This window comes from Sinohyriopsis cumingii, chromosome 1 (assembly GCF_028554795.1).
Source record: "Sinohyriopsis cumingii isolate HCF-2022 chromosome 1, ASM2855479v2, whole genome shotgun sequence".
Classification (NCBI taxonomy): domain Eukaryota; kingdom Metazoa; phylum Mollusca; class Bivalvia; order Unionida; family Unionidae; genus Sinohyriopsis; species Sinohyriopsis cumingii.
In genome coordinates, this window is record NC_142961.1 from 177,995,120 (window position 1) to 178,010,590 (window position 15,471).

The window sequence follows — 15,471 nt, forward strand, 5'->3', positions numbered from 1 at the left end:
ACACACTAAAAAATTGTAGAACGATTTTTTTTTCTTCCATCAGTAAATCTTTGGATAAAATAAAAGCTTGAGCTTGCACAATTCTGGTATCTTAACTTTATCCAATTTTGGAACTGCAACATGTCACGGAATTTTTTTTTCTTCTAACATTAGATTTACAGTTTTTCAGAAAAAAGACAATCACACGGCTTTTTCAAGAATGAAGCAAGCGACATTGCACTGTATAACCCTGCCTATGGTTCACTCTGAATTCTAAAGTCAAAACATGGGTTCAGGAAAAAATGTAACAATGTTCGTCCTATCCTCCTAAGACGAACATTGTTACAATTTTTTCTGAACCCATGTTTTGACTTTAGAATTCAGAAAAACGCGTCTGATCATCTCGCGGTGCGAATAACAAGTGAAACCAATTTGAAGCTAAGGCGGTGGAAAATATCGACTGACCAATGAAGTCACTTACAATGTGCAACACATTGTTTGGTTGTAAATTCAGGGCAAGTAGTGTAGCGACCTGCCGCAGAAGAAAAAAAAAAAAAAAAAAAAACACGTCCGATCTTGTCACTGTACGAAAAGGTACTGAAGTCAATTCGAAGCGAAAGCGGTAAGAAAATATGTATAACCAATGAAATCGTTTATGATGAGGGATGAATTGTTTTTTCTTAGGTAGTGTGGCAAAATAATGTCAACGCAAGAGCGTTGTTACCATTGCAGTGCAGACAGATTGGAATGTAAATGTACAATCCCTTTGTTGCGTATTGTACCATTTCTTCTTGCCACATGAAAATATTAAACGGCCACAGTACTGGTTCGAGTTTTGAAACTGACAAACATTTTTAATCTTACTCAAACACTTTGTCAAGCACACTCACATCAACAGAGACAGATGTGTTACAGTACCAGGTGTCAGTTTTTTGTTATTTTTTTTCCCTTCAAGCTAGTGATTTTGGGGTTTGTATGAAGTAAAGAAACTAAAAGTACAGTGAACCTCAAGGATGATAACCCAAGCTGTCTATCCATTGATGTATGTATTTACATCAGAAGAAATATGATCCTAAAACAAAAAGATATAAGGCAAGCATGATTAGAACGAACACAAAGACAGCAAATTGTAGTAACAAAGGTATGTTTTCCTTGACGTCCGCGTAACTTAAAGTTTCAATCCCCTTGCAAGACAAACTTGGTACCTTTTGTAGAGCTTGAAATAAAAAACTGAACAAACTTAAACACTTTGCTATAGATACATGCATTTTCTTTTTTGCAGCAACAGACTAAACAACATAAATAAATTAAATCTTCTAGCAAAAAAGAAATACATCATAAAAATAGAATTAAAGATTAACGATGACTAACCAACAAAACCGAATTTAACAAAGGCAATGACATGTGTAGAAATGCCTCTCAGTTTGAGAAAGTATTTGGATGTCATATGCCATGTACCAACAACTTGAAAAAAAACGTATAAACAGAGAGAAACCTTAATTCAAAATTTAATTTTGTTCCAAATTGTTTGTGTTTTTAAGGAATATACCTAAGCACTAATAAAGGGTGGAACAGGGAAGATACACATAAAAGCTTTGATATTTCTGAAAAAAATGAGGTGATATTCCTACAGTTCTTAACCAGCTATATATGCTGGGACGGGTCTGTTGGATATCCACAAATAAAGAAGTACAGATTCTGGTCACGTTGCAAGTGTGTGGGTGTTTTGGAAAATGGTAAAACTTGGATACACTATTTTCTCGTGACACTTATAAAGTGAAGAGTCTGTACAACTGTCAGAAGCCAAAGTCATATAACTTTTGTACGGTTTGTAAAGATTTCCATTTTAGAAAATGTGAAGTATCACAAGTTCTTATCACAAACAGAAATGGAACATAGGGGCTTGACAGTTGTTGTTTAGACACCTCCGCTCAACTTCACAACTTACTTGCTCTGTCTCATATTTTGATCTTAAGGAAAGATCATCTTTGTGCAGCAACAGTGGTAACAGTAGGAGGAGACGCCGTCACTGCTGTCGAAAAAGGGTAGTTCTTTTAAAAATGCGTTTAGTATATTTTTTAAAAATATCAGATGAAGAAACGTGTGTTAAAACAGGGTTGGTAGAATGTATTCAGCGACAAAGTAGAAGTGACTGAGAGAAGGAGACAACGTTGTCGAGTGGCGTAGTTTTCTGGAGTACGTACGTGTCCCAGCGACACAGTGCCGGCGTCTCTAGCTCTCTTGAAGACACCAACTGTCTGGGTTTTTTTCTTGCAACTTTTTTCTTTCGTGGTAGGGTTTGAATCGAAGGGTCATCAAGATGCATGAGGTGTTTAAGACGCACCGCTGTCGTTGGGCTCCTATATGCATGGCTTTCACTTGCCCTTGTGAAATATACCAAGTCATTGTGACAACAAGAGGTAGAGAGGGTATATATGGAGAGAATGAACTTGGTTAAATCATTTCTGAATCAGCAATCGAGATGAAACGATCGCACGATTTCAGTGAGAGAGAAGAAGAACGTAAGAGGCAGCGAAGTGACGTATCGCCTCACACACGAAAAGAAGTGTTCGCTCAAAACGAAGACATGAGCAAACCTGAACCAACACCTTCCACGTCTGCGACCAGACATAGAGAGCCCACTCCAAACCAAAGTCCACCAGTTAACCCTGAAAAGTACTATCACATTCGAGAGACGGAAAAGCGACCCTCTAGAAAATTTAGAACCACGACTCACACCTACACGGTAAAGTTTAAAGATTTCAAGTCCGACGTACCATTGGAGAAAGCAGAAGGGTTTATCACCGAGATGTGGGATTCTTTGCTCACCACACTAAAGCGACAATGTCAACCCAAAGAAGACGATTTCTTGACACTATCCATAGATCACGACAGCTTGGATCGAGTTTAGCAGACCCGCAGAACTAACCCCTTCCAAAGTCATGGACAAGATTCAACACGTACAACAATCTAATGATCAGTTTGACATCACCGATGGTAAAGCCACACTGAAAATGGCCCACGTCTCTCCTCCTCAAGGGACTGGACGCAAAAAGGTCTTATTGGTGGACGACCTTCGCAACACCAAAACAAGTCTCGTCCGAATTAACAACCCTCAAGACCAGATGTGTTTAGCCCGTGCCATCGTGGTGGGACGAACCTATGCCAACAAGAACGACACGGTAGAATGGAAAAGAACCTGGAAAACTATTCAACGATCCGATCGAGCCAAACAACGAAATGAAGCAGAACTCCTGTTACAACAAGCCGGACTGTCCAAAGACACACCCTGTGGCATTCCTGAGATGCAAAAATTGCAAGATGCCCTAGCTCCACGATACACCTTGAAAGTGCACCCTCAAGAAGTGCGCGGACCTCTGTTGTTTCGAGGCCAAGACTTTAAGGACGGAAAATACATTCATGTCTATTATCACGATGAACATTTCGATACCATTACTGCCATCCCCGGATTCCTGGGATACAGATATTACTGTGAGAAATGTGACCGTGGTTATAATAATCGAGAGCAACACAAACATTGTGGATCGAAATGCCCAGGATGTTTGGCCTCTCCACCCTGTCTGAGCGAAAGGCAAAAACCATTGCATTGTCCTGCTTGTCTGCGCACGTTTGTCAGCCCTGCCTGTTACCAACAACATCTGAAGACGCAAGGTTCACAGCAGAAATGTGCTTGTCAACTCCTGAGATTGTGCCCTACGTGTAGACAAGGCATACGTACCAATAGTACCAAGGCACACGTATGTTCAGGGAAAAAAAAATGTCACATTTGTCATCACATCGTGGACTTGAAACACCAATGCTACGTGCAAAAATACCAACCCCAACCAGAGAAAGAGGATGGTCACAAGAAGAAAAGCAATTTCATCTTTTTCGATTTCGAATGCATGCAAGAGACTGGCATCCACATTCTTAATTTCTGCGTGGCTCATCGAGCGTGCGAGAAGTGCATTCAAGAACCTATCTTCAGTCATTGCCCTCACTGCAGCAAGATTCCTGGAGGACGTGAAAAAATCTTTCGGGGACCGAACACGCTAGCCGATTTCGCTCGATGGGTCTTAGACCCCATCGACAAGACGTGGAGTCAAGAGGACATCGAACGTTACGGAGATTGTCATCGTCATGCCACAGTGATGGCTCACAATTTCTCCGGATACGATGGACAGTTTCTTCTCAGATATTATACGGAACATGGCACCGAACGTCCTAAAGTGACCTTGAACGGAGCCAAAATCATTTTCATGCAAGTGGGACAAGTACAGTTTAAAGATTCGATGAGCTATTTGGCCATGCCTTTGAGCCGAATGCCTAAAACGTTTGGAATGACAGAAATGGCTAAAGGGTACTTTCCACACTTTTTCAATACGGAAGCCAATCAACACGCCGTTCTACCCCATTTACCTGAGGCTCACTATTACGACCCCGACAACATGCGTACCGAACAACGAGAAGCTTTCTACGCTTGGTACCAGGCTCACGCCTCGGACCCTTTCGACTTTCAGGAAGAAATGCTAAAGTATTGTCGTTCCGACGTGGACATTTTACGGCGTTGCTGTGGAAAATTTCGAGAACTGTTCATGAAACACGGAGGGGTCGATCCTTTGAAAGAAGCTTGCACCATTGCCAAAGCGTGTTCCTTAGTGTATCGACAACGATTCATGCCTGAAAACACCGTGGCTGTCATCAGCCCTCAAAGGACCAACTTTGTCAAACGTCAATACTCGGTCAAAGCCCTACGTTGGTTACATTACTTGTGCGACAAGGAAAACAAATGGATTCAGCATGCCCGCAACGGAGGGGGTGAAAAGACCATCGGAACGTATTCGGTAGATGGCTGGGACTTAGAAAACTCAAAGATCGTGTACGAGTTTAACGGTTGCTTATTTCACGGATGTCCCGTCTGTTACCCTGACCGTAGCACTAAAAATCAGTTTTTGCAACGAACCATGGAAGACTTGTACCAGGACACTTGTCAGCGGCGTCTAAAGTTGGAACAGGAAGGATACCAAGTGGTGGAAATGTGGGAACACGAGTACGATCACCGTATGAAAACCGATCCCGAGTTTAAACGCCTCGTGGAAAGTTACCAGTTCATGGACCCGCTGAACCCGAGGGATAGTTTGTACGGAGGAAGGACCAATGCCACCTGTTTGCTGTACAAAGCCGACGAAGAGAAAGGAGAATAAATCAAATACTTGGACGTGTGTTCGCTGTATCCCTACGTGTGCAAATATTGTCGCTTTCCTGTAGGGCACCCGCAATTGTTAACGGAACACATCGACCTGAAAAACATTCGACAATACGAAGGCTTGATCAAGTGTAAAGTTTTGCCTCCCACGAACCTATACCATCCCGTCTTACCTCACCATTGTCAAGGCAAACTGATGTTTCCATTGTGCCGTACTTGTGCCGAAACGTGCAACCAAGACCAACCCTGTCATCACACCCAGGAAAAACGTGCCTTGACAGGAACCTGGGTCAGCGTAGAATTGTTCAAAGCTCTGGACATGGGATACCAACTGTTAGAAGTGTACGAAATTTGTCACTTTCCCAAGACACAACAATACCACAAGGGTGACCCCAGTCAGAAAGGCATTTTCGCTGACTACGTGGATGCCTTTTTGAAACTGAAACAAGAAGCCAGCGGCTATCCTTCCTGGTGTCACACTCCCGAAGACCAAATACAATTCAAAGAGAAATACTATGAACAAGAAGGCATCTCTTTAGACCACATCGAGAAAAACGAAGGCAGGCGATCGTTTGCCAAAGTGATGTTAAATTGCTTGTGGGGTAAAATGGCACAACGACCGTGTTTACCCAAGACGGAATATTTGACAGAACCTTCCCGCTACTTCCAGATGATTCACGACAAAACCAAATACATGAAACACGTGGACGTCGTTCGAGAGAATTTGATCTTGGTCAATTACGAAGAAGATCTGGACTTTGTACAAGACGACCCTTTTGGAAATGTCATCATTGCGGCTTACGTGACAGCTCATGCTCGCTTAAAATTGTACGAAGCTTTAGAACTGTTAGGGGAACGCGTCCTGTACTTTGACACGGACAGTTGCATCTACATCGATCGACCGGGTCAGCAACACCCTGACATCGAAGAAAACCGTTTAGGAGCCTGGACAGACGAACACCCCGACGACAAGATTCTAAGTTTCGCGAGTGGCGGTCCTGAAAATTACGGCTACCAATACCGGGACAAACAAGGAGAAGTGCACACGGAGTGTAAAGTGAAAGGACTGACTCTGAATTATCGTACCAGTCGTGTGGTCAACTTTGGGGTATTGAAAGAAGCCTTGTAATCGGGAGAGGATGGAAACTTTAAAGTGACCACTCACCAACCGAACAAGATTGTACGTTTACCCACTCACCACATCGTCAGTCGACCCCTGGAAAAAATCTATCAAATCGTGTACCAGAAGCGAGTGAGACTTCCCAATCACTTTACGTTGCCGTACGGTCACATCGATATTGGTCAGCATATAAAAATGGACAACGTCCAAGACCAATAGTTCATTGTCACTACCAAGACCAATCGACAAAAATGAATCCTTTCAAACAACAAGTATAGAGCGTAAGACTCAAGTCCAACGAGAAACTCGGGTGTGATTCTATGCCTCACGATCACATCACCAATACAATACCACATCTTAGTTGTTATGTACTAATGCCATGACAAACTACGTGCAACTTGTGAAACTTCCAGACCACAAAACTTTACCTTATGGACATGCTGATATCACCCAGTATAAAAAGGGACGAATTCCAAGAACGACACTTCATTGCAAGGACAAGCGACGAGAAAGATGAATAACTCTACGCAGAAGAAAAAAGAGAAGGAACAAACATCATTGACCTCTTTCACCACCATACCGTCACAGCAAAGTGCGTTCAAGAAGGGAAAGGATTCAATAGACCTAAAGGAGTATTTTAGCATCCAAATGACCCAGACAGCGACCTCGAGAAAATTTAGAACGACAACTTACACCTACAACGTGAAATTTAAAGACTTCGCGTCTGACGTTCCAGCCGAGGAAGTATCAGGTTTCGTTACGGATCTACTTGACTCACTGTCAGAGGAACTCAAATGTCATTGCCAAGTCAAAGATGAAGGTCGTTTGAGCCTATCTATGTATCACGGCAGTTTGAACTCGCCTGTATGTCTCGGATTTAGCACACCTGCAGAAATAACTTCTTCCAAACTTTTGAGGGCTATTGAAGACGTGCGGTCGGTGAGAGAAAAATTTGACATCACCGATGGAAAAGTGACTATTCATATGGCATATGTTGTACCTCCATGGCAAGAAGACGATCACTGCTCTTGATCTGCTTACCGATAAGTGTACCTAGCACGATGGACGTAACAGCAGATTTACGACTGACAGGTAATACGAGATCGGAAACATCTATGCTGGGACACAAGTGGTAGCTGACCAGATTTTAAACAACGTGTGTAACGGATAGAGAGACAAACACGAACTTTCTCTTATTTGATTGTTTGTTACTTGTTTTGTTTTAACTTTTTCTTATAAACGAACATTTAATGTAAATTCGTTGCATATGAAGTGATTTTAGAAAGGAGTGAACGTTAATTTTAAACATTAGTTTACTAGAGTCAATAACTAAACAACTCGTAAATATGTTTCTTTTATGTTCAAATGTTTATGTATTTAATGGATAGTGCTTAGACCAAAGCACAGGCCAGAGAGCCCATGTATATATATATGTACTTGAATAAATGTTTTGAACCCATACAACAGACTTTTCTTTATCGAGTCTCTATTCTATCTGTGAGTCTTTCTTTAGAATATTTCTGTCCTCTTTTCTGTGTGTTTCAATGTGTATTTGTTTGTTTCTGTATGTCTATGTTTGTCCCTATCAACCCTTTGTCCCTACAAATACATTTCACCCTATAAAAGGTTTTGACCCTATAAACCTATGACGTTACCAATGTTTAATTCCCACTGATCCCCAGGTGACATTCCCATGTTCAATTTCCATGTTCAATTCCCCTTGTTGCTAGAGTGACCCAGGGTTTTTCTCCATGTTAAATTTCCCTTGTCGCTAGAGTGGCCCAAGGGGTTTTGTAATGCTAATTCCCATTGTCGCTAGGGTGGCCCCATATACTACTACCATGTGTACGTGAAGGTCATGTGCATTATCTGGATCAATTGATAAGGTCATAGCAAAATGGTATGTTCCAGATACAGGTGCTCTGAAAACTCCATGAGTCGGATTATAGTATGTACCAACATTTAGGCGTACATCATCAAATACCACGTGTTGATTTACCAAACAATCGAATAGCGAACTTGATATGAAAGTCATGAATGCTGGTGCAGAACTTGCATTTCGTCAGCATTCTAGAACGACAATATTTATTGAATCTTATTTATGCAAAGAGAGCAAATTTTAACTTTCGACAAATATGCTTAGGTCCCGTATAGCTTTTTGTATATCTGCAAATCTCGTAAAATTTCTCTCCAGAATGATCTCAAACTGTCTAGTTCCCGATTAAAATGACAAGTTTTAAGTTGCTAATGCACAGTAAATACATAACAGAAAAGCTATGCCTTCTTGTAGAAACCATTTAACAATTAGAAATCATTCACTGATTATGTCATTTTTATCGGTCTCAGTGGTCTCAGATTGTCCAATCAATAGTCTAGCCTTTTTGGTTAACTTCTCGTCTACTCATCTGTCCATCTCTCTTTCCTTCTCTCTGTCCGCTAGTTCAATTGAAAATGTGAAAAGTCGGATTGGGTAGAAAGTAAAACAATTAGTTCCGTATTAGACAAGAAATCAATATGCATACCAAAACAAAATTAATCTAAACCTGAAAATATATATATTCATGCCAATATGTATGTATGTATGTATGTATGTATGTATGTATGTATGCAAGTACGTATGTATGTATGTATGTATCTACCAAAAGATCAATCCTAATTCCGGAGTACACGTCGTTTTATTTAGGCTTCTTGATATATGCAGCAGTCAGTATTCGATCACAAATCCAGCGGAAGCTTAGTTAAGCAGGTACATTGTAAAGTAAAAAAGTAAATTGTGTTTAATCAAGTAATCAGAATTACGGTGGAAAGATCTTATTTTCCGACTTGATTAACAAGATTTTATTTTTTGTTCTATCAATATTCTTAATGAAAACAACCTCACATTTGACACAAGTGACAATTCTGACATGCGCGGGGATTAATCACGTATACACGGAATCGTTTCGTTGCAAACATGACAGTGTAGTCTAGTGGGTTTTGACAAAGATGGGTTGCATTACACTAATTTACTGCTTAACGTTAATTTGTGAGTTTGTTGTCGAATAATTTGATACAATGTGCGTATTACTGTTCAATCTGGAAATATTCAAAAATACCTTACAATATTGAATAAAACAAGTGCTTGGTGAGTGCTTCCGATGCTATCACTTAGTTACATCGGGAAGAATCTGATATGCTGTGCTAGATTTGTGTTTCATCTTTCTAACTCTGTGGTGACTCATGTTCAACAAAACTGTGTCATATAATTTAGTAGCACGAATCAAAGTATTGATAACTCTGAAACCACATCATAGTTGGTTATTATTCGGCAGAAATAGTATAAGTCATATTAATTAATGGTAAGTAGAAGGAATAAAACATAATTTATTTTATATCTTGGGATACGTGACCAAAACTAATTATTATTTTAGCGGCAGCAGTAGTATATAGGGGTCTTTGTAGTGACAGACTTACGTGTTTTACATCTTTTGCAAAGTTAAGTTAGGCTGGAATGTACGGCATTGTGTCAAGATTTTAATAGTTCTCTCAAGACATTAATTCATATTATGTTTGATGAACGGTTATTTCATGAAATAATATACATGTTTGAAAGGATGATTCACATAATTATATTGAAAATGATTCACATGAAGTTCCTACAGCTGCATGTCACAAGTGAACTGTTTATATGCTTTTTCACAAGAACAAATTCTATACTATCTTATGTAAAGCTGAGAAGTTTTGCTGCATATTTACTAATGATCATGAAGTATTCACCGTTTCCTCTGTGGGAACTAGATGATATGTTGTAAAACATTATTGTTTCCGCAGAGAATATGGCATGTTTGTTTGTTTTTTAAAATGAGTTAGATTACTGCATATAGCCACAACTTTATAAAAGCATATCATTAAGAATCTACATTATATATTTTAGTTCGTGTATTGTTCTTTATGGAAATGGTAACAGTTTTGCAACACTGAGTGAGATGATTGCACTGTCAAATCATTGTCAATAAATTGTATTGAATCCCTCATAAGGTGTTAGCCAGTGAAATTAATATTATAATAGGTACGAATGTTCTTGAACCTTGTCTTTTTTACTATGATTGTGGAGAATGCAACATTTTTCCAGTGTTAGGATGCCATATTCTATTTAAACATGATTGTTTCTAGATACATTTTCAAAAATTAATATATTTAGAGAACGGATATAAAGATGCAAGAAAAAGTCAAGAAAAAGAAAAATAGTAAGTATGGGCGGAAAGGAGATTATGCTATTAACGGACGAGAGAGGGCATAGCAGTGTTTTTTAAATAAGAAATCAGTGTAACAAACTGTGTGTGTTTATATAAAAATTTACATTAGGGTCTTTTGAAATTTAATAAACGAGCGGAAAATGGGACTCCAAACAAATATGTTATAGCAGACCGATTTACGTCTTTTTCAACAAGTGCTGCACCTCTGTATTATAAACAGTTTAAAATCTGTAACATCTTTTCACCGTTCGGGACTTATTGAATATTGATAAAGACTATAGATCCCCTTGCCCGACACTTGTATTTAAAATAAAAGGAATTAAAAATTGTTGCATATCGTGAAACATTAGTAGCCGTATTGCATAATCTACTTCATTATTAATAAACAGGATGTATTCATTCATTGCTCAATTATTTTTCCAGGAAACCTAAACTTACCAACAAACATTTCATCAGAAAAGTAGCTTGCCCGGATAAAAAGCAATCATAAACATTCGTGGCTCCATTGGTAAATTCGTATGTGTCTTTAGAATGATTTGTACTTGTAAATGGTACAAATCGTTGAGATATTGTACCCGAAATAGAATTGTTATATTTATATTATTCCTCTAAATATAACCTGCACCTTAATAATGTATTCATGTGCCTCATATATAGACTCTCAATTTTATAATAAAAAGAAATATGTGTTTGCTGTTTAACTTCAGTAAACAATTACTCTCAGGAAAACAATTATCGTCGGCTGGTGATTCTGTGACATAAAAGTCAAACTCCTCAATGACTGTATCACTTCTGCACATGCCATCTTATGAGCATGACTTGTCTCTCAGCGCAAAAACTTTGCTCATGTGTTTAATTGCTTAATAAGAAATTGATACTATTTATCTATCATGTTTTCACAGACAAATACAATCATTAGTTTTAAAAGAAAGTTAATTTATTTTGTGAAAAAACACACACCATTTATTTACGCCTAATGTAAAATTAACTAGCAAACACAAAAGGGAATATCGTTGAACATTTTTCATTTGAACAACTATATGTTCATATTAACTCAGACGCTTAAGTTTGCTATCTGGCATGCGTAATACGGAAAAAATACAATTTGAACATCTAAGACTCAGTGGCGTACTATGAATAAATTGCCTCCGGGGCTACAATGATGGCCCAAAGGGGTTTTGTTGTCCCAAGACCTATGTCACCTCCCCCCGTCCGCCCTCCCCCCTTCGTTAGTACGTAACTGAGTAAACTTAAATAAAAATGGAATCGAACACATTTCCCTCATTTACAAATATAACAACTAAAACGAAATATGATCACACATTTGATCAGCTTTCTCAATTGCACTGGCAGCTATTAATTAATATCAAAGAGAGAGACATAATTATAATCATGTAAAATGTATTGGTATAGCTTTGTAACAGTCATACAATATCCCCTACAATTCCCTGCCAATTACTATGCCATTGAGTCATATATATATATATATATATATATATATATATATATATATATATATATATATATATATATATATATATATATATATATATATATATATACACAAAGTCTATATAGATCTGCGGGATTTTAGATCAGATATAACTGTTAAAAACTGGAAATATTAATCTGTGCTTGTAATAAAATAAGAAACGAAAAACCTGACATCAAGTCTTCAATTATTTGTAAGTTCTGCAGAATCAACTGTTCTACGTCCTGGACTTAATCGGGGACATTATCTACATGATGGATGTGGCTATTCAATTCAGGATGTCATTTTACGAGGACGGACGCCTGGTAAAGTACAACAAGTAGAGGAAGAAATTACATGCACTTATTGGTTTGGAGTGGCTTAGAGTTTTACGGCAAAACATCATGTTTTAAGGTTGATTAAAGTGATATGCCCAAGTTCACACCGTGCTAGCCAATCCGTTCTGATGTGCTGCTAGGAATCAACCCAAACCCTTTTGTTCATTGCCACTAAAAAAACCCACCGTGGCTTCATGTTTGCAAAGGGAATATAGTTTTAAAATACGTAATATAATTGCTTTATTGTTGCCATGCTGTCTCTGGGTGAATCCCAGTCTGTCTCGTGTTTTTGTTTTGCCTTCATTAACATTGGCAAGACAGGTATCGGTCACTCCAGTGATGACTGTATCGTCAACAATGTTTAATGTTTCAGCAATGATGTGGTACGTTTGAGAATTGATTTATATACCTAAACGAAATACAAATTCTAATAATGAAGTCTTGTAATAACTTCACAAGCAAAAACAATAACTGTAAAGTAATTAACAACATCTAGTGAGAAAATATTCACGATGTAATTAAATTTCTACCGGCACAAATTTACGTGTTTACTTATATACAAGGTGGGCAATGTATCAGTTCTTGTGCTGAATGACTTAAATTCCATTGTTATATAATCTCTTTACCATCACAATGTTCCTGTGAATTGATTTGTTTTGTTTGTAGATTTATAACTTATTTCCATTCCGTTTTTCATTTAGTATGTCAACATTTGGATTTATATGGTCAAAAGCCTAATAAGTACTGCTTGTATTTTAAAGCTTCGTTCTAACCTAACATTGCTACACCAAAGAAAAGAATGTGGTCAACTCCGTTTCATTTCAATTTGTACTGTAAACACTATTCGAACTGTTTAATTGTTACATTTGTTACATATATCAGATGTGCAAGATGGATCTATTAATGAGGACAATTTCGCTCAGGTATTTGCTTAAAATCTTAATTAGACATAACGTAAAGGTATTTTAAAGAATGTTTTTTTTTTTTTAAAAAAATTTTAAAAATATGGTGTGTGAGGCGCCATTGTTATCTATGATAAAATAAGAAACTCTTTACCGACCGAATAGGCCTGTTTTATTGCTTACAATTTACCTATAAATCATATAAGTACTACATATAATAATGCCTTATATAACGTACAGATAATATTTGAAGGTAATTTGTAATCATGGATATGAGTACCTGTTTTCTCTACAATACAATATAATAGGCATTCAATTACACATGAATCATTTTTTTTACAGCCATCCCTTACAGCATACACTATAATATCAAACATTACAACATATACCATCAGATCAAATAATAATATCATGTTAACGGCATACAAAGACCATATACAGCCTTTCAATAACTGTTCAGTCCACGTCAAAAGGAGGCGCATGACAGGAATGTGTCCGCTGATATAGCATGTCCTGATAAACAGTAACAACCGTGCACGTCCCTCAATTTATTTCTAACTGAAACACTAGCTAAACATCATCATTGCAACCAACAATTGTATTTGAATTTATCCTATACGTAAGTCCTTATAAGCATTCAACGTTGTATATATTGACCACATTTTTATCTGGAAAATGACAAATCACTGTAAGGACAACTTAGACAGATTGAAAAGGTGAATGAACTTGACTGGAAAAAATTTTTCTTTAGTTTTATTATAAGTCAAAACAACTATACTGCAATCATCATTGATAGCATCTGATATGTTCGATTCCCCATCCATATATAGCTGAAATCTCAGCGATTTCCTAAATGTGTGCTCTTTCGATATTATAATTTACAATTACGAAGAGAAACAGTGATTAAAACAGAATAGCATTAATTTCTTTACCGATAACATTATTCCATCAGCAGTTTTTAATTTTGCTTAAATTCATGCCTGCAGGCAATAATGCTATAACGTACAACAAAAAACATAACCGCTCCAGCGGCCTAGTGGTTAGAGCGTCCGCCTCGGACGCGGGTGGTCGTGGGCTCGATCCCCGGTCAAGCCGTACCAAAGACGTACAAAAATGATACTAATAGTTGCCTCGCTTGGCGTTCAGCATTAAGAGGTTAGTGTTAGGACTGGTCGGCCTGGTGCCAGGATAATGTGACTGGGTGGGACATCATGCTACATGTCTACCATACACATCGCTGTAAACTGTTACACTGCAGACATCGTAGCGATATGACTGAAAAATTGTTAATGCTACGTTATAAATCCAAACAACACACACACACACACACACACCGTGTCTATGAAGAATATAACATGTTATAAACTTTGTCTATTAAAATAAAACACGTTTTCAAATTTTCTTAAATTGCACGTATTCGTTGCACATTAAAGTGACACTCGCTGAATTGTATATACCATACATTATCAAAAGTCGGAAATTAAGGACATTTATGGCAAATATCGGTGGGATATTATTATTAGACATATCATGAAACAATCCATGCGCAGCATGTTGTTCTTAGCCCTGTCTTTTTGTATAATAAATTATATTCATTTGCACACGATTGCAATTCATTGAGGTGTGTGTGTGTGTCTGTGTGTGTATGTGTGACTGAAATGGACTTTTAACGTAGCTGTAACAATGTTTCAGCCATATCACTACGATGTATCCAGTGTGGTAGATTATAGTGATATCTAGGGTTGGGGCCTCGTGCCACAGACATGTAGCATTATGTCCCACCCAGTCACATTATCCTGATACCAGACAGATTAGTTCTAACACTAACCTCTTATTGCAGAGTGCCTAGCGAGGAAGCTGTTAGTGCCATTTTATTAAGTCTTTGGTATGGCTCAGCCGGGGTTCGAACCCGCGACATCCGGCGTCCGAGGCTGACGCTCAAGTCACTAGGCCACACTAGCAGTCTATTCATCGAGAAATAAATGCATCAGTAATATACGAATAAGCACTTTAAAATCATAACAAACTTAATATGAGACATTCACCCCATGTTCACTCAGAAAAAAAAGTCCTTCATAGTGTCATGAGTCAGAAATGGTTGTCTTTTAAGAACTGGATAAAGCAAGTAAGACGTAGGTGATCAAACTATGAAGTAAAAGTCAATGTACAGCACTATATTGAATAATGGCCTTTTCCTGTCTCCTCTTCCATTGTATTTGT